At 38.2% G+C, this 19,682-nt stretch overlaps 1 protein-coding gene across 3 annotated transcripts in view; it reads right to left on the bottom strand.

Moving 5' to 3' along the window:
- The window catches only part of ANO10 (anoctamin 10), a 130,701-nt gene that overhangs the window by 24,542 nt on the left and 86,477 nt on the right, over positions 1-19,682 (bottom strand). The window lies entirely within an intron of this gene.

Raw genomic sequence — 19,682 nt, 5'->3', positions numbered from 1 at the left:
TCAGAAGTTTTATAATCTATTCCTCATCAACTTGCTCCACTCTGACGTGGAGAGCTAACTCTTCTCACTGCTTTGCCAAAGAAATGGCATCATCGTTTCCTTGCTAGCAAGCTTCTCCCTCAAACATCATTTTTCTTTCATGTTGCCACGCAGGTATGGAAAAGCTCTCCATGAGCATCCATAAAAAGTACCCTGACAAAATCACTTTTAATGTATAAAGAACATTTCATAAAACCATGATCAGGCATTAGTGAGTCATCATGATCACGTCTTCCTGGGGGGCTAAAAGCTCTTCATTAGATCTAATAGTGATTAGATCTGCCAAAATACCAGATTTTTTTTTTTTTTTAATCACAACCTCCAGAGCCTAATTTTTGCTATCATTCTAATACTGTAGTTTAATGTAACAGAAAGTATTAGATAATCTTAGCTATAGATATCACTACTTGTCTCCTATAATAGTCACAGTGAGAAACTGGAAATGCAGCATGAACTGTAACAGATTTAGAATATGGTGTTGGGGAGGGAATATATTTTGTAGGAGTGAGTTCTTCTCATGACTGAGTAAAGATGTACTGAGAGCTGTACTCCACATTATCAAAGTTCCATAGTTCCAGATATTCTGAATGAATGTAAAATTTAAATTTAGTAAGGTGTTCTCTGAAGCCAACCTTGTCATTTAAACACCTTTCGTGTCCTTAGGAAGATGGCTGATTGTTGCCTTGGAAACAAAGACTGCTCTCCAGTATGTTCATTTCAAGGGATTCAGTCAATTTGAAGTCAAATTTCCAATTGCTAATTTTATACCTGCCATAGGTGCAAAAGTTCTGAAGATTAGAACAGAAACTGTTTGTTTGCAATGCTGTTCTCTGACAACAGTGTACCTCTATTTTTTTTTTTTTGCACTGCCCTTGGTGAACTACATCATTCTTGTGTAATACTCTGCAGGAAGCTCAATTGTATACTTTCCCTCTGCGTAACAGGGTGATCATGATAATGGAGGAAACAAACCTAAAAGTGAAAATGGAATGACCTTTGGGCATAAACAAACAAGTGGATACAAATAATTTTAGTCCTAGTGTTCTTTAACTGATCTCAGATATTTATAAAAAAAAAAAAAAAAACAGGATAACAAGCAAAAACACCCTATGCTCTATTTTTATCCACAGATTTTTTCATATGTATCTATGTTTAGACAAAGTATTGTGAAAATGAGGACTACTACTTAAAAAGACATTCTATTCATCCATTGCAGTCAAGTCACGTTGTTTAAATAAAGCTTAATAAAAGACACAAATAGACACTACCAAGCGGGATCTTTGATATGGATGATATTCACATTTTCTGAAGCTCAAATTCAGCGTGGTGTTAATGGGCCCCATTATTCACCCTCAAGTAAATTATGACATATCTAATTTTGTCCCTTACTTGGTCAACATATAAAGGCTTTCATTTTCAAGCAGGATTTATATTATGGACCAAGTTCTTAGCTGGTGTTTATCCATGAAGATATTCACGCTTTACCCTAAGGGAGACTTGTCCTGAGATGCTCCATGTACAGTTAACAGAGAGGGGTAGGTTCCTTCATAGATTGCTCATAACTCACTTAGGTTCCTGTTCTGAGTTATCTTCCAGAGGAACCTCTTCTTCTGCTTTGTTCAAGGAGCAGGGGAGACTAGCATATCTAAAGCTAATTCCCCCAGGATGTCTATATAATATTCAGTGCAGCTATTTTACTTTTAATTCTATTCGCTATGATAGCAAAATGCTAGTACTATACAAATACTTCCAATTAGTTATAGGAGTTTTATGCCATTAAAATATTTTTTCTTCCTCACATGCACAGGGCTCCTTAACTTCTATACCTACCCACCGACTTCAACAATTTAAGGTGTATGGCAAGTATCTGTACACGTGGATAAGAGGCACTAGGATTGTCCTTAGACAGTACAGAAATGTTGTCCCTTGTCCAATAGCCAAAAGTAGCTAATATCTTGAGCATATAAAAGTGCATGAAGTTTATCCAGCACCATGCATAGTCTCAAAGCAATATAAATGTCAAGCTCATCACATTTGCGCAATGATGCTTTTCTTATTTTAATTGAGCCATGTTTGGAAAATAACATTATGTTATCTCACATTGCTTACAGATTCACAATGTTACTGTAATCTTTTCTTTTTTTAGTTGAGTAGTTACAAAGCACAACCACAGAGCATTCATTCATCAATCCAGCCTTCAGAAACTGTGGTTTCCACTCAGCTGTAAAAGAGTCACTGGCTTGACCTTCTTAAATCTGCATTCTTTATTCCCAGTCAGTGAAATTAAACCGGATTCTACTCCAATATTCCAGGGCTTAATATATCTAAAAATTTCTCATGACCAGCCTAGCCTTTCTAATCAAACTGCGGAACGTCTATCTCAAAAAGACACATGAAAGTGAAAGTTATTTTACAAGAGGTGGAACAGCTCATACAGGTAAAATTATATTTCAACATAAGCATATGCAGTATCAGGGCCATAAGCTGTACATATACGCAGAGGGGAAAAAAATTAATACTTAAAAAAACCCCAAAATAAAAGTTAAATAAAGCAGCTACAGAATGATCCAGTATCACAATTACTATCAAAATTGTCACTAACAAGCTGATTCAGTATTACCAAAAAACAGCTATAAAGGACATATGGTTATCTACATACCTACATGCACATGCAGGTGTGTAAGGACACGTATACATGCACAGGAGTTGGTGTATTAGGAAAATAAAGATGTACTTCAAATAGAAACGAGAGAATTCACAGTTAACGTATATTTCAACATGATGATGAAGGCAGGAATCGCTCATTTTTTCTACTGTGAAGACAATGAAATTGCTTGATTTTGGTATCAATGCGAAATTAAAAACCAAATGAAGGAACATCTTATGAGTGTGCCATGTGCAACTACCTTTCCTGTCACTCCTCCACCTCCCTCGACTTTCAATTTCAGGTTTCAGCATTCAATTTTGTTTGCACCAGGCTTTCTTTCCAAACCAGCACATTCTGTTCTCATTGAAATGAAGGCCTTCGAGAACTGAGTATTTTGAGTGCTATAACCAAAATGTGTGTATAATGAGGATAAATTAAATGCAATTTCAACTAGTTGAGAGGCTGGGAGATTTTGTTCAAATACTGAATATTGTGATGAGTGAACAGCACAATTCAGAATAGATTCTTTTCTTCCTTAGTTCTTTGTTTGTGTCCTAATAAAATCAATGTAAACAAACTGCCTAGTGGAGCAAGGCTGGCACGGGTACTTTAAATGACTTTTTTTCAGCTTGTTTCTTTTCCTGGATTAATTCCATTGTCACTGTGTGTAGAGCTGTGGAACACTCACAGTGGCAAATAAATGGATGTTTTCAAAATACTCACTGTACAGGGACTTTAAAATGCCTAACAGCTGATTAGAGTTCAGGGTGAACTGCAACAAGGCAAAGAGTACATTTATTAAATCAGGTTCTTGAAACTCACTGCATTACAGGCTAACAATGTCTCTCCCATGGAGGTTATAAACATTAAGATAAGTAAAGCAAAGAAATACAAAACTGAAAAGATCAGAAGAGTCTACACACCGAAACGAATAAAGACAAAAACGCTTTCAGAACAAAGCACAATGGACAGAATAAGAAAAGCACGTACAAAATTTGAGAGAATAGGGCAGGACGGGGAGGAGACCATTTTCATACCAAACAATCCCCATGAACCACATTTAATTCATAGTCAGGGACTCTTTTTGTCAGATGAAGGTAACAGTCTGGCTGCAGATTGATGTACAGAACTAGAACACTGAGCTAACTTGTTCGCCCCTTGTTTACCTACAAACTAAATGCTAGAGAAACATTATTTTACTTTAACTAGTTCTTTAAGTTATATTGTCATATGGATTTTGCTGGTGATACACTCAACACCCATGATTTTTGTGATCTGACTGTCCTGAAGTCCCAACTGGAGAAGAACAACCAGGTCCCCATTTCTTTATCAAGAAGGAATCAGCAAGATACAAAACTCTGTTGAGGCAAAGAATTAGAGTGCAGTCAAGATAAACATATGCTATACATCTTGAAGAACAACCCATTACTTACTTGAAGAACAACCTATTACAACTATTTACAACACATAAATAATTATTATTCTTTAAATAACTGTCCACAGAGATCTCACTCCCAGTGACTAGCAATGAGTTACCATGTGGACAGGAGGTGTGTGCGAAATGTTCCATTCAAACAGAACAGGGACTGCAGGATGGCTTCATGGGGCAATCTTCTTAGACACAGGAAATCAGAATAGATATTTTCCTCAAGGAAAAGACACAAAACTCAGTTTGCACTAACAAAGCACAAAGGAGTGGCTCACAAACTAGTCAACGAGATCCTAGCAATTGTGAGGTGACAAAATGTGTTTTATGGCACTAAAGTAGGAAAACGGGCTGCAGCAACTTCTGCCAAACGTTTCTTTGTAGAGTTAACAGAAAGCTGTGATTGCTCTAGGACCAGCCAACAGACTGAAATAGGAGAAAGCTTTTCACAGGAGGTTAGTGATTAACATTAGACTGCCAACAGACAATTTCCTTCAATTTAGTTAGCAAGTCAGTCTACAGAAAATTTTGTTCTTTGTTTCATGGACAAGAAGGTTCTGACCTATAGCTGAACTGCGCCCTTATTCTGGCAATGAATTGTATTAACACAACTGTAACATGCCAGAAGCAACCATGCTGGATATGAATGCAGATCCTGACTGCAGTTCTGTTTAGCAGGATCAGGCAGAGGAGGTAATGGGGCTATAGGCTGGACTTACATATTGGCAGACTGCTAGCACAATCTGCATCATGGTAATGGAGCCTTAGGCCTTTTTTCTTAGGATTTTCAAGACCAGTGTGATTACAGGATGCAACACCCAAGAGATGTCTCTAATAAAACTATGCGTTCAGTTTAGTTAGATGTTTGACAGGTACAGAGGCTTCAGCTTAACGTGGTGATGAATACCTCAAGTCCAAAGCAAAATGTTTCTGCTCCTGGTTTGTCTGGACAGTGACCATCATAGCGCTCTGTCATCCATACCCACGGACAGGATACGTCATCTGTGTTCCAGAACAACTGGATGAAAACAAGATCCTTGCAAAGACCCCATGCCATTTGTATGAAGGTATTCTGCCATCTTCCCCACCTCCGAGTGAGTTTTTGAGAGGAGGCTGAGGGATGAAAAAGAGTACTCCTTCGCAAAGCTGAATTCAATCTTTGCAATAACTTAAGGAGAAGAGAACATCTTGTAGAGCTGTGACCTGTTACAGTTACTAAATACAGGGATTTCAGCCATTTAACCTGTAATATAAGTTAAACCTGGCACACTGTCAAGAAGGTGCTGCAGCTATCTGACCGAAGCATGAAGAGTCAAGCTCTTACTGCTACCATTAAAATGTGCTTCAGAGGGTGGAAAAGTTTCATCATCATTAAACACCTTTTGGTCTTGATCTTAAACTGTGATGGATTAAAAAGGCCTCAGCAGATTTTCCCCCACCTTTTTTTATTCCCCTAGAGAACTATCCACGCTTCTATTTGCAAGAGAACTGCTGTTAAATCTACAGAAGATTTTACTAGCAGTATCACAAAAGCTATCAAAAGCTGAGCTGCAATTCTTTTTTCCAAATGCAAAGAAATGCTTATTTGGACTGTATATAAACAGCAGGTCCTTCCTGCTGTGCCTAAAATGTCCCCTCCATATCCCCACCAATAACACAGTATTGAAACATATTCCACTGCAATATACACTTTTGTATATGATCTGCTCTTTTAAACCGATACTCACTCAGTCAAAATAAAATTCAATTAATTTCTTATGGGCATTTGATTTTGTTCTTCTTACAAATCATTCCATTATTTTCAAATATACTCATATACATGATCTCATGCAAACATGCTGCCCCTGCTGCAGAAATAACGTAGATGCTCGTTTCCCAAGTGCGGTCTCTGTGTTTCTGGGCTGGTTTCAGGCAGGCGGTGGTTAGTTTTGGAAGAGCAGCCGGTGACCTGGAGCAGCGGGGAGCACTTATGTAATGTGCTTATACACCTTACGTAACTTCCATATACTGTGACAGCCAAACCATCTCCCGCATATTTGACTATCCGACAGCTCTTCCTCTCCAACTCTCTCACTATCCGGTTTTGAAGGAGATATTCTAAAAAACTACTATCAATCCTCCTGCCCTGCCCCCCGCCCCCCCCCCCCGACCCGCCAAGCTCCCCAGATTACAGACACTAATGGCATCACGCTAGCTACCGGCAGAAACAAATGAGGTCTCTGGTTTTCAACATTTTCACGTATATCCCCTGCAAGTAAACCCAACTTTAGAAAAATCACATTGTGCACGCACTACAGCCACTGTTTCACAGCAACAGAAACCCCTGTTTTTACAAATGTTTCTTCTCATTCCTCAATAATCCAATCTTTAGCTGAGTGGATGGCAAATATTAGCCGAAGGCGTTCATTGAGGAGGAAGGGAAAGGAAATTTGTTGTGCAGTACTCTTCTGTTTAACAAGAAAGCTACAACTTTTGAAGAAATCTCGTGCAAAAACAATTCTTATCAATTGAGTTATTTTTCTCGGTTGGTATCAATGCAAAAAACCAAGGCATTTTGCTCTTAAGAAAATTAGTTCTATTTGTCTTTTCTAGGATAGTTATACAGTACATAATGTTTAATTTTTTCAACAATGTTTGCTTATAATTATTTATACCTTGCAGAAAACAGTATTTGTAAAATAAAGTCTTTCAGAAAACTAAAAGTGTAAATGACGAACTCATACATTCTGGTCGACAAAAATTTTAACTCCTAGCACACTGTTGTAATGGAACACCCTCATTTTGCACCAGTATTATTATATTGACACTGGCAGAATACAAAAAGCATAGGTGATACTGTAAGTATAAGACAACTAGCATTCTTTTTAAGTGCCAGCTGTAAGAAAGTAGAACCACTATCTTGTTCTTGTCATTGAAGTTGGGACCTTAATTGTGAAATACCCTCTCTTTAACCTTGTCAACAAAAACACAACATAGAATTTGAATTAAAAAAATAGCATTTAGCAGCAGCATGCCTAGAAACACAGTCAGAGGATACAAGATAATTTGACCTAAAAAAAGCTAAGAGGCTTTGGGCATTAAAGCAGACTCTCAAATGTTTATCTTAGTGCAACAGTTTTGCCCTCAAAGCTACCTGATATGATTAATGTTTGCTGGAAATCATTATGCATACAATACATGAGTAGAAAGACAGTAACTTTTAAATGCATCTACTCCAGAGAAAGCAGCTGCCTATATTCAGCTGAACTTTTAAAAAACTGCTTATTGTGACTATAAAGATGCCCTTAAGAAAATAAATAGAGGCATACAGTAGTTACAAAGGAAAGATGTAACTCAGCTGTCAGGCAGAAAGCACAGGCTGCAGGAAAAAATCTGGCTATGCATTATGGAGGTGCTAGCCAGAAATCCCTAAGCAAAGTACCCCCCTTGAAACACAGGAGATTCCAAACTGCAGAAAGATTCATCCCTTCAGTATTTCTGAGCGCTCCTGTCATGGAACAAATGCTTGACCCTTCTACACATAAATGCCTCTGATAAGAAAGCCAATATAGCTAATTACTAATGGAGTGTTTACTTTAAATGTATATTTATAATTAAATTAAAATTTTAGATGCACAATACAATTTTATATGAGTCACACATGAAAATAAATATATTAAGCAATATAAAACTATTCCTCATCAATGCAGTATTTTCTTCTTCTATAAAGTTAACAGAGTTTGGAAGATGGACTTTAAGTGCCCCAGTCCCAAGTGACAGAAATGACCTTAGCTATTTTAAGAAACTAAACAATGTCACTTGCTATGTTGCGGTATAACTGCTCGGCATACTTCAAAGACACAACACGCCATGAGATCAACCACCACCAACTCCTGCGTATCTCATCTAATGACAACTACCAAAGTGACAGTTCTCAGACTTTTCAGTTTTTGGCAGATTAAACAATTTTCCATGAGAAAAGGACAGGAATGTACACTCAGCACCTAACATCCCCCCTATGGTGGCAAGGAACAGATTAGATAAGTTGATTCACGTACCATACCATAGTGGAAGACCAGAAACTACAAGAACCTTGTCAAATCCGGTGATCAGTCTGGCTTTCATTGTGTTAGCAAAATGTTAACATGGCCTCCAAGAAAGAGGACTCTTTGCACCAATTCACATTATTTGGCCATCTATACATAAACAGAGGAAAAAAGTTAGCTAAAGCCCTGAAACACATGATTTGATTATACTAATTGTCTTAAAGCAAATTTGCAAGCATCATTAACAAGCTAAAAGCAAATCAGGCCATCATGTTTTCCACAAGGCCCGTAAAATAAAATTAGGAAAACTCACATTCACAGATTCCAGAAGCCAAAAGGACCTCCATGATAATTCAGCCAAATACCTCCTCTCATATGTAAAAGCTAAAGAATTTTTCCAAACCTGATTAGAATATATTAAGATGTCTGCAAATAATCAACCCATGTCCTTAGCACCGAGAATAACGAGTTGTAGCACTTCTTGCCAAAGGACGCTGTGGACCCTAATGCTAAAAATGGTTCAAAGGGACAGAGAACACCACCATGGAATAGAAAATCACTGAAGATTACTAAATGCAAAGAAACTGCATCTGGCTTAAAAAAATCAGAGCTAAAAATGACTGGAAAGTATGAGAGTTTCAGGAAGAAGCACAACACCCAGTTGCCATGCTTTCCTGCTCTTTCCTAAACATCTGTTTGTGGCTGCTGGTAGAAATAACATACCATCTTTGAGAGAAGTTTGGTTTGCCCTTGATACACTCTATTTCTAATCTGGTCCAACATTCACCTATTTTCACAGATTCAGGATTGTGCCTACTTTATGCAACGTCTAATTTCAGCCACTGGGCCACATTATGCTTTTATCAAGAAGGTTAAAAAGTCTCCCGCTATCCTTCCATGCACTAGTAAATACATACATAACAAGGCATCTCTCAACCCTTTTCTTGACAAGCTAAATAAATTGAGTCTTATAAGACTTGCATCACTAAATAATCTCCCCTCTATTATGGCAGTAAAGGTTACAAACTGCTGGTTCAGACTGTCACATAACTCAAGAGAATCATTTGTACATGCATTAAAAAGAACTGCTGATAATGGGACAAAATGCTTATAAATGTACCTGTGGTAGATACAGACTTCTTCCCATACACACATCTTAGATGTGCATTAGTCAGAAAAACTATCAGAGTTTAATCTCTGCAGACTTCCCCATCTTCATCTCCTGTATTCTTGGTATGGCATCACAGCTCCTTTCTGATTTCCTAATCTTATATAGAAGATTAAAAAAAGGCCAAAACCAAGCTCCTTTGGGAATACAAGTGCTACCAGTCCCCTCCTAAGGAAGCTAGCAGGTTGCTTTGGTGGGACATACACATGAAATGGAGAGAAAAGCAAGTTAAAACTTCTTTCTGACTGACACCCCATGCCTGCTTCCAGCTAAGTGACTCAACACAGGGGCACAGTCCTGTTGCCTGATCGGGCATGGATTGAAAAGGGGACTGAGTCTCCCTTCCCCTTCACAGCAGAGGCTGTCTCTGCTCCTTCCTTAGGAACTGGACATCCTGTCACACTCTGTTAAGGGATCAAAGTTTCTGCAGTCCTCATCATTTACCAGTTTCATTTCAGTCAAGTAGTGCTCACCACTGAACAACATATCTCCACCATGGTTACACAATAATTAGTGAAAATATTACTTTCCTCATTTATAACATCTATGAAATACACAGACTAAATTTTGCTGGTGCTGTCCCACCACACATGTATATTCAATTTGGAGTTCGAGCGCCTACATCTCTACTAGTGACAGATGTGGGGCTTTTTGTTCTTACCCATGCATGGCACATTTTCACAAACAGCAGCTCACATACAATTCAATGTGTCCCAGAAAACAAATAATGAATTTTGTTTATTTTAATCTTCCAAGGCAAGTAGGGAAAAAAAGCCCCCAAACCTCTCTGACAAAGTGTCACTCTGGGGGAAGTATTTATCTTACAAATAAGACCTTTCCTAGCCTACAAGGAGCCTCAGCTATACCACTAGCTCAACATGGGGATGTTGGACTGGATGACTTCTAGTGGTCACTTCCAACCTACACCAGTCTATGCTTCCATGAAATCACAAACTCTTAAAGGTCACATTTAAACATAGTCTAGGTATCAGTCTGGATACTGGTAGAGGGCAAAATTATTGAAGACATCATAGCAAAATTCTTTATGTTATGGATACAGCAAGTCTTAGAAAATGGGCGTTGATACGGAACAGGTCTTTGCTAATTATCTATGAACAAGTGGGTGGTCTCTGTTCTGATACAACAGAGATACCCATGTCAGACATGATTACTTTTCAACTAACACAGATGAACATATGTAGAGTTTGCAGAAATGTTCTGATGCACTGGAGTTAAAACAAATAAGCACACCTTTGTTGGACCAAGCTGCTTCACATCCGTCTGTTCACTTGGAAGGTTTTCCTCAGCACAAATTTTACTACATTCAAATTTATGAATTATCGCAAATTTTGAGAAGCAGCAAAAGAGAACAACTGGACAAAACTGAGCTGCCAAATAACATGCATAAATTACAAGAATGTAAATGAAATATGAATTTATAATTTGTTCTAGAAAATTATGAGTGGCACAAAAACCCCAAGCCAAAACCCAAATGCTGACATATGCTGTTCAGCTTGTGGGACCTCAGTGGCTCCTAGGGGACAGTAATTTGACTAAGAGTCAATCATTTGCACCACGTGCCAGGCAGGTGTACCCCGTAAGACACCACAAGAGCCAGAGGCATTCAAAGCCTGAAACCTCCTGCTCCTGCAACACAGTCTTTTTCTGTCTAGTTTTGGAGAAGAAAGAGCAACAATTCCACCCATCCTCAACCAGATGAGAGGATGAGGGAGAGGAAAGTTAATGCTTTAAGATAATTCATTGCTAATACTGAAAGGGTTCACAGTAAAAAAAAAAAAATCATCTTAATGGATGTCACTAGTGCAGAGCAGTAGTTGGAGAGCTAACTGCACAAATTGTCACTGCTTGTGTGACAGGGACCCAAGCCATGCAGGATAGGGTCCAGTCTGTGATGGTCAAGGGACTGGTCTCTGCAATATACGATCCCTTATCAGATTGAATCTCAAGCCATAGTTGCACAGGAGAAAGTATCAGGAAAGACGGTGCTGGGAGTGAATTCAGCAGGGGACAGATCAAAATGTCTGTAGAGCACGTCTCCTCTCTCTCTGCAACACAGTCCTTGACTCTACTGAGGGATTTTGCCGCCTCTTGTGAATTAAGCAAATTAAGCGAAGTTCTGTATCTATGTATACACCGTTGACACCGTTTATGCCTGGTTTATTTGTACATATCTGTTATTATAAAAAAAGGCTGTGCCCTACCCATTAAAATACTGCACCTCTAACTTGTATGTTCAGGTCAACAACACAGACTGAAAAATAGGAAAAATAATACAGAATGAACATAACAAGTGCTAATTTTTATCTTGTCTTTTGAAAATCACCCCTCTCAACACATTTTCAACTATATCAACTCTTTAGATGCTGGGGGAAGGTACAGAATTAGATACTTGAAAGTGCAAGAAGCAATGGTCCATGAAACCACCTTTACAAAGTAGTCCATGATAGAAGTTTGAAAAATATTTGCATAAGGACTACTCTAACATACAAAAAGCATGTGCTACTTAAGTCGTATATATAACATATTAAAGAATTAATGGACACTGTGCAATTTAAGATTTACACATATAAACTACTTATTTTTCTTTTTATGTTATCCAGACAAGCAATCACATCCCATTTCAGAACAAAAATTATCAATTCAGAGATATATATAGCAAGGACTTGCCTATTTGGCATGTGTCTTACCTCACTGAAATGGCAGACATATATCAGAGTGCTATTTCTCATACAACAAAAAGTATGAGTATTCACATGAGTATTCAAGGCAGCACCAGTAGGCATACAGATTTTTTTCAATTTCAAAATGAATAAAACCCCAGTGGCTGCGTAGGCAACGTATCACATTCAATACTTGTTCCTAGAATCACCACAATCAGGCTGCACAGCATGTGCAAAGACTCAGTCATGGTGCAAGTGTCACCATGAGCAACACATGGACATGAACCCACTTTCAAATTTTTGCCTGTTTTTCAGGAATTCTGTGGGTTCCTGCTTTTTGATCTCCAGCTAATCTCAGAAAGAGTTCTCCCTGTAGGCAGGATGATAGAAAAGTGATCTTAAAAAAGAAAAAAAAAAGAAAAAAAGAGTTGCTTTTCTTTATAGTGTGTGGTGCAGGTAATATTTAAACATTAAAATTTTCTTGAAATCTTCACCTCTGGAAAGTTGAGATTTACCCTATTTGCTGTCTTCCTGCTCATAGAAAAAGCTTTCCAGAGTCAAGTTTAATTATTTCAATTAAACTAACATTTCTTTTAAAGGCTTATTGTTCTCACTGGGATCTTTTAAGGTGGCATAGGGAAAAGGATATTTAAACTGTGATAGGCATCTAGGAGTCCACAGCTGCTTACAACAAATACTACTTTTTTAATCACCAAGTTGTATTCAATTCTATAAAGAAAGTTTCTTTATCAAATCATGGTAAGTGTAATCTTTTGGGATTCTTTTCTTTTGAAGGAATTTTAATGAGACAAGAGATTTCATTTTTTCCTCTAACCCTAGTCCTTCACCTTCTCAGTAACAGGTGCAACCATTATTTAGAAGTCTGTAACTACAGACACATGAACATCCTGTTGAAAGCTGGTTACCAGAGTTCTTGAAATCAAATCTCACTGTGCACTTTACTCTAATTTGTATGGGAAGTGGAATAGCCTCTTCCCTTGTATTCAAACCAGTCCACATATAATTGGGAACCCCTCTGGGTTCTGAAACTATGAAAGTCTGATGTAGCTGCAGTATTCTTACAGTAGGAACAATTTTAACCTAGTTTTTATCCTATCCCCTTACTCCAGGTTTCCTTGTTGAGATCATATCTTGTCAATGATCTGGGATGTCAGGCAAAAAGAGAGGACTGAACCGACTGACATTCATTCCACCACCAGGCTCTAGGTCAGGATTTGAGAAAGGTAAAACAGGTTATCTTTCCGGAGAGACTTAGCTGTTACAGAAACATAATTCGATGGACAATTTTACCCCTGGCAATAGTCACAGAGAACAAATGGATTTGTTCTCAAAGAAAATTTTGTTCACAAAGAAAATTACACCTGCTGGGAAGTTGGTGCATTGTTTGTTTCTGTTCCCATTAAGAGCATGCAAAATTATCACTTACCATCACATTATACTCATATCTATTTAAGAGTTTATATTTATACTGTTAGCTCTCAAGGGTTCCCTATTTAAAAGTTTAACTCATCTGCAAACCAGGCAGACTTGGTGTCATCTCACCTTCAGTTGAAAAGTCACAAATGGGGACACAAAAACCTTCTTCCCAAATGAATGGGCTTTTGGTTTTACTTTTTTTCTTAAAGGATCATAATTTATTTTGGTTTTGCTAACATTTTTATATTGAAAGTAATTTTCAGAAACATACTCTCGAGAAAGGTCCAGCATTAAAGGAATTCATGTTTAAAATACACTGACAAAACTATGTTTGAACACAATCTGTTCTCCTATGACAGGGTGCAAGTCTTTCTATGCTTAAAAAACTGTGTTATGAAAATATAATGAATCTTACTTGCATTATATTCCTGCTGCTACCAAACACATGCAAATGTTATATTGCCATGTCTGAAAGCATTCTGACTATTCACTAGGGAAAAACTGCATTTGCAAAGTTGAATTAACCGGTTTGGACTCAAAAAAAACCTACAGCAAACAATGATTAGTAATGGTTCTATCTTAACATCACCTGTGAGTTACGTCTGATTACACAAACCAGTGGAGCCTATCAAAAAAAGTGCAGCCACACATTTTTGCTGAAAAAATGAGTTTTTGTTAAAAATATTTTCTTCTTTAGAAACAATACTATTTTTAAGGATTTTTTTTTTTGGTCAAAACATAAAGCAAGTGTTTTATTTCATCTCATTTTGTTTTAACCTAAATTCAATGTTTGAGCTCAAGTTTCACCAGTCTTTCCTACAGGTTGTTTTGCAAATCTTTGATTATTTGAATTAAATCTTTGCATTTCAGCTACTTGCCTTTCCTCCTGTCTGACTGCAGCCTTGTGTTTGCTCAGCATTGCCAGCGAGCATGGAACGAGCTTCTGCTTTTATTGTCAGCAGTGTTTTGAGGGTAGTCCTGAAGCTACAGGTAGTCCTTTTCTGAGCCCTCTAATTCTGGTAATTATAGCACTGAATGAGACAGTGAGCCACTGAGTTTGTTTCAGCATCACGAAAACTATCTGCAGTTCCCATTTTTCAAGATAAATAAGCAGGATGTTAAGCACTAATGACTCATGCTCTCCCAATGTTAAACAGTTAAAAAAAAAAGATCCTGTTCTCTTCCTTCTCCCGCCAGAAAAGAAGGGTAATTTCTGAGGCTCACTGCCAGTTCAAGCAGCTATGTTGGCCCATCACACCCATGGTCATATTCTCAGACACATGACATGTTACTAAATAGAAAAATCTTTGCAAGAACAACAGCTTGAAGAGATGCAAGCATAAATGTTGCCCAGTACAGAAGACCCTTAAGTTAGCACTAGCTCTTTGTTTTGCTCTGAGCTACAGAAAGCTGTTCTCAGAGAGGCTAAGCACTCTAACAGGACAGGGGCCAGATGGGGCAGCACACTCAAACTTCTGGAAAGGACGTGATTAGTGGCAGTGGTTACTACTCCTAGGGAAAGCAGCAAGGCCCAGCCATTGAAGTCAGGAACCAGAAAGCTTTGCAATTATTACAGCTGCTGCAGTGCAGTGAATTGCAACGTTAAAGCACTGAAATTACTTGAAGCAGAAGGTTTTTACTGGAGAGAACAGCAACTTTTACATGCCAGAATACCTGTAGAAGGAGGGAGAAGGAGTTTAAACCTTCCATATGACTGCACCTAGGCAAACAGACATCTGCCTCTTTCTGTCATTGTCTCGCCATCTCTTTCAAAAAGAAGCTAATTAACCCACTATCATGTTATGAAGAAGCATTTGGTCGGTGAAGATGATGCAGAGATCAGTCACAGCATTCTTCTTTTCTTGCATTTCCTGGAGAGAGAACTGATACACGGACTTATTTTCAGGAAATGGATGACATTCGTGAGAAAATCCTAGTGAATGTTGCACCTACTGTTGCTTTGGAAAACTTGTTATCAAATCTTGAAATCATGAAGAAGGAGCACTACTGACTTACAAACACCTAGGTCTCACTCTAAAGCAATTCAAGCAATTGTTTATAGACATTCAGACTATACCACCACCAGCAAGCAGTTGTAAGTAGATGGTACAACCACCATGGGAGATACTGTATAAAAGAGCAAAAGGTCTTTCTCCACTTGGCCCAGGCTAAAGGACTACATTGCTTTATCTCACTCTGAGAAGAAATACACCAGGGAGGACAAAGGAGGCAAATTTTCATGGCTGGTGTTCAATAAGCTTGACCCTTTTCATTACTGACAGTTGAGGAAGGATGACAACTGTCAATCAGCTGACCAGGCCCTTTGCTCACGAGCATCTGGACTCTCTTTCTGGTGAAGCATTTACAGATGGACATGCTTCTTCAGAGGAAGCACTGAAAGGCTTCACTTATCAGAAGAAAAAAGCATTCCTGTTAAAAGATACCGGCAACCGATGGTTAGAACACCTCAAGAAAGGAAGCCAGAGCACAGGGATGATAGGATGTTTATAGATTAGGTCCTCTTGGAAGTACGGGCTGGGGAGGGAACTGGGAAGGAATGCACAGAACAAAAAAACCCTCCACATCTGCATTTCTGCTCCAGCTTAAGGACAGATTTTTCCCCCTATAGTTCCTCTGACAAAGCAAACTCTTGCACCGAAATTTATTTCTCTATTGTTGCTATCAGGGCTATGTTTATTCTGCCGAGATAGTGAAGGAGATGCTATAAGGAAAAACATCTTTATCCAATTTATATAATTCAGATTTTTTTAAATGCAAAAGTACCATAAAAACCACAGGCATTTTTACATCAGTAAGCTTTTGTTTTCAGAGCTCATACTGATGCTGGCTAGGTAGTTGCACTTTGTGAAAAGATATGCCATTTCCCACCATTTAGAACTTTATTTTTCCTTGAAAAATGGCTAATTATACGCCACGTTGGAGCTGCTACTCTCTATTTCATGCGCAGAAAATAATTGCATGAATAATTATTTGCCCCCAATTTGTCTCATTTGCTTTGCCTGGGTCTAGTTTCAGTGCAGAAAGAAGGTATTAATCTGATGTTTGCCTCAATCAGAAGAAGGTAATACTGGGAAGATCTCATAATACCTGAAAACATGACTGTAATGTAGTCCACAAAATGCAAGTTATGCTGTTTAATCTGTGGTTGTCCTGTGTTTCTGGAACTTAGGCCTTTTATAAGGATAGGCTGCTGACCCATCTCCAACCATGAGGGCCTTTTGTCTATTCATTAAGCTTTGATCTGTCCAGAAGCTAAATGCTCATCAGTGTAGCTTTCACTGTCCCTGCCCCGAAAATGCTAGATAGTGTCCTCACACTAGTTTTACAGCAACTGGTCCTCACCTATGCCTATGGTAATTCCTGAACCACTGAAGAATTAACTGACTGTTCCCTTGCTGCTTGCAAACACACCTATACTTGGTCTCTCTTCCTTAAAATAGGAACTAGACCAAAGAGCATGGCACGCTTCTGCACTTGCAAGAAATAGATGCAACAGAGCAGAGCATGCAAAGAAGCAAGAGGAGTCTCGGGCACCTCACCCCACTTTACTAGCTAGCTACTTCCCTAAGAAGGATCATGATGTTCACCAGAAAAGGGTCCATCACCCTAGCAGCAGACAGTACCCACTTCTAGTTGCCCAGCATCCAGGCTTCCTCCTGGGTGACGAAGAAACTGACAGCACTTTAGGGAGTGTGAATGCAATCACTCCTGCTCCTCTTCCAAAAATCTTGATCCATATTCTCTTTAGTCCTCTATTAAAGAGTTCACATTAATTTATTCTCTGCCCCAGCCCGCCCAAAAATAGAGTCTAACCAGCCTCCTCTACCATTTGTTACACTGAAGGACATCAGGGAAATTTGAAGCAAAGTCGACAGATGTAGCACATTCTCCAATTTGGATGCAGAAAGGTTAAAGTATTTTGTCTTGAGTTATGTCAACAAACTTTGTTATGATACTTCAAGTGTATTTTCATACACTTGAAAATACAACATAGTATTTTCAAAATAGATCAAATTATTACAACCCATTCAACAGTCCACTCCCTTTCAACAGTCTTAACACAAACCATGTAAAGAAGTGTTTGAAAGAAACATTTCAGAACTTCCTAAAAACCTTTCTTAAAGTTTGAGAACTTCAAAACAAGACTGTCATTCCAATATAAAGTGACTTTTTTAATTAGGGCATTTTTCACCATATAGGAGGTTTTAGCAAGCTCTAATGATGATCGTTCATCCCTATCAGGGAGCTGAGACACTGTATTCTCTAAAATCCCTTTCAAATAGACACTAACTCAGTCTTCAAATGGATTTGAACACAGAATAGTTACAGTCCCACTGCACCAGGTTAAAAAGCAATTAGCTTAGCATTAATGAAAATGTAAAGGTGCTCACACTGTCTAAAGTTAGGGATCCCATGCATAATCAATACAACTGTTCAAAGCAGCTGTGTTAGGAGATTTTCTCTCCATGCACTATATATGGAGCCTAATAATTTATTTTGACATCTTTGAGGTTTACAGTTTGATAGTGTTAATACCACTCTAATAGCTACATCCCAAGACAGCAGTACTCTAAAGGCTCACATGGTAAAACACAACAGCATGCATGTCTGGATAGCATCAAGAGAGGAATGTGATGCATACTTGCACAAAAGTATATAAAACAGTTCCTCTGTAACATGTGATCCCACAACACATTTGCCCCAGACTTTTATGTCTTTTTTAAGCAGTTGTTTTGGGGGGTTTTGTTGTTGTTTTTTGCTTGAAAGATATACAGCTTAAATTACCATGATGACTCTCAGTAACAAGAGGAAGAACTTGAAAATGCGCTTCTAAAATAAATGCTTCGGTGTCTTTTTGCACTGCCAATGTACTACTTTTAAATGCAGAATATTTTTCACTCAAAAAAACTAAGGCACCAGGAAAAAAGCCCAAATCTCTGTATGTCTATGGGATACATAGCCCAGTATCAATCAGAGGAAATCTAAAAAGTTGATGGTAGACACTTGTGTTTAAAGTACCTACCAAGGCACCTAAAAAAAAGCCGATATTCTTCCTGAATCCTGTAGGAAGACTCAAAGTATTAGGTGAGAACTGCCAGGCTTCTGGCTCTTATTGAAATTCAGACTAATTTTTCACTACTGAGTTAATGAAACAACCCTGAAGAACTGGGAATCAGGCATATATTACTGTAGGGAATGCACAGATGCAAGGATAGGAGATGAAGTCCTAACTGCTGACGTGCACACTCATATTGAAAGAGACTCCGTATATATTCCAGCTGGCACATTATAACCAAAGGTGACTGTATTCACTTGAGCTTAAGGTTCCAGTGAATGGCCTAGTTTTGTTTGTCTACAAAATGAAAACAGATAAGGGACAACTAAAATAGAAATGTAGTCCTGTTCCTTTTAATATTATCTAAAAAGTACATGAGATCCACGACCAGCTCCTGGTAACTTCACATTGACGTACTAGAGAAAGGCAAAACAAAACCATCAGGCATTAGATTCAATTGTAATTTGGATTTTGTTTGTTATGGCTGATTATGGAAGACAGTGCTGACCTCAATAGCAATGTTCGAGCATCACACAAAACTGTGGGATTTTAACTAGAAAAGGTAGTGTATTGTTTACAGGCTCAGTTTGTCCAGAATTAAGAGATCCTTTTGTCACATGCAGCTGTGGTAGATGTTTTAAAAAGTAATCTACAGTTCTACACAAAAAACACAGTATAGAGGAGGTTACACACCTGCATCTGGAGCACACAAAGAATACGCTCACGTAAACCCATGCATTGCAGTGTAAAAATATATGAGCTAACAATAAATAGGTGAACCAGTCTCTGCAGCTCCATGCTGCTTGCCTTTTTTTTTTTCCTGATATGTAAGCTAACTTAAAAATCCTATCTAGCACAATACAGTCAGAAACTCCTAACGTATGCTGCCATTGGAAAACCAGCTCTGTAGAATCCATGTATCCTACTGAAGCTAATCTGATTCTTCACCTCTTGTTATCTCCACCACTCTCTCTACGGAATCATTTGTTAAAACAGAAATTTTCAGTAGAAAAATCTAGTTCCTTACTTTCCTAAATTGCTTTGGAATGCCTGTTAAGTATACTGTAAAATATACCTTATTTATGCAATAAAATGAGAATATTGTATGGACAGGATTGTTCATAATGTTGTAAGGCAACATTACCTTTCCCTCATACATACTTAGTTCTCAAACATTTTTTT

This window comes from Mycteria americana, chromosome 2, assembly GCF_035582795.1.
Source record: "Mycteria americana isolate JAX WOST 10 ecotype Jacksonville Zoo and Gardens chromosome 2, USCA_MyAme_1.0, whole genome shotgun sequence".
NCBI classification, from domain to species: domain Eukaryota; kingdom Metazoa; phylum Chordata; class Aves; order Ciconiiformes; family Ciconiidae; genus Mycteria; species Mycteria americana.
Note: the sequence above shows the minus strand (reverse complement) of the source record. Positions and strands in the feature narration are given on the sequence as shown.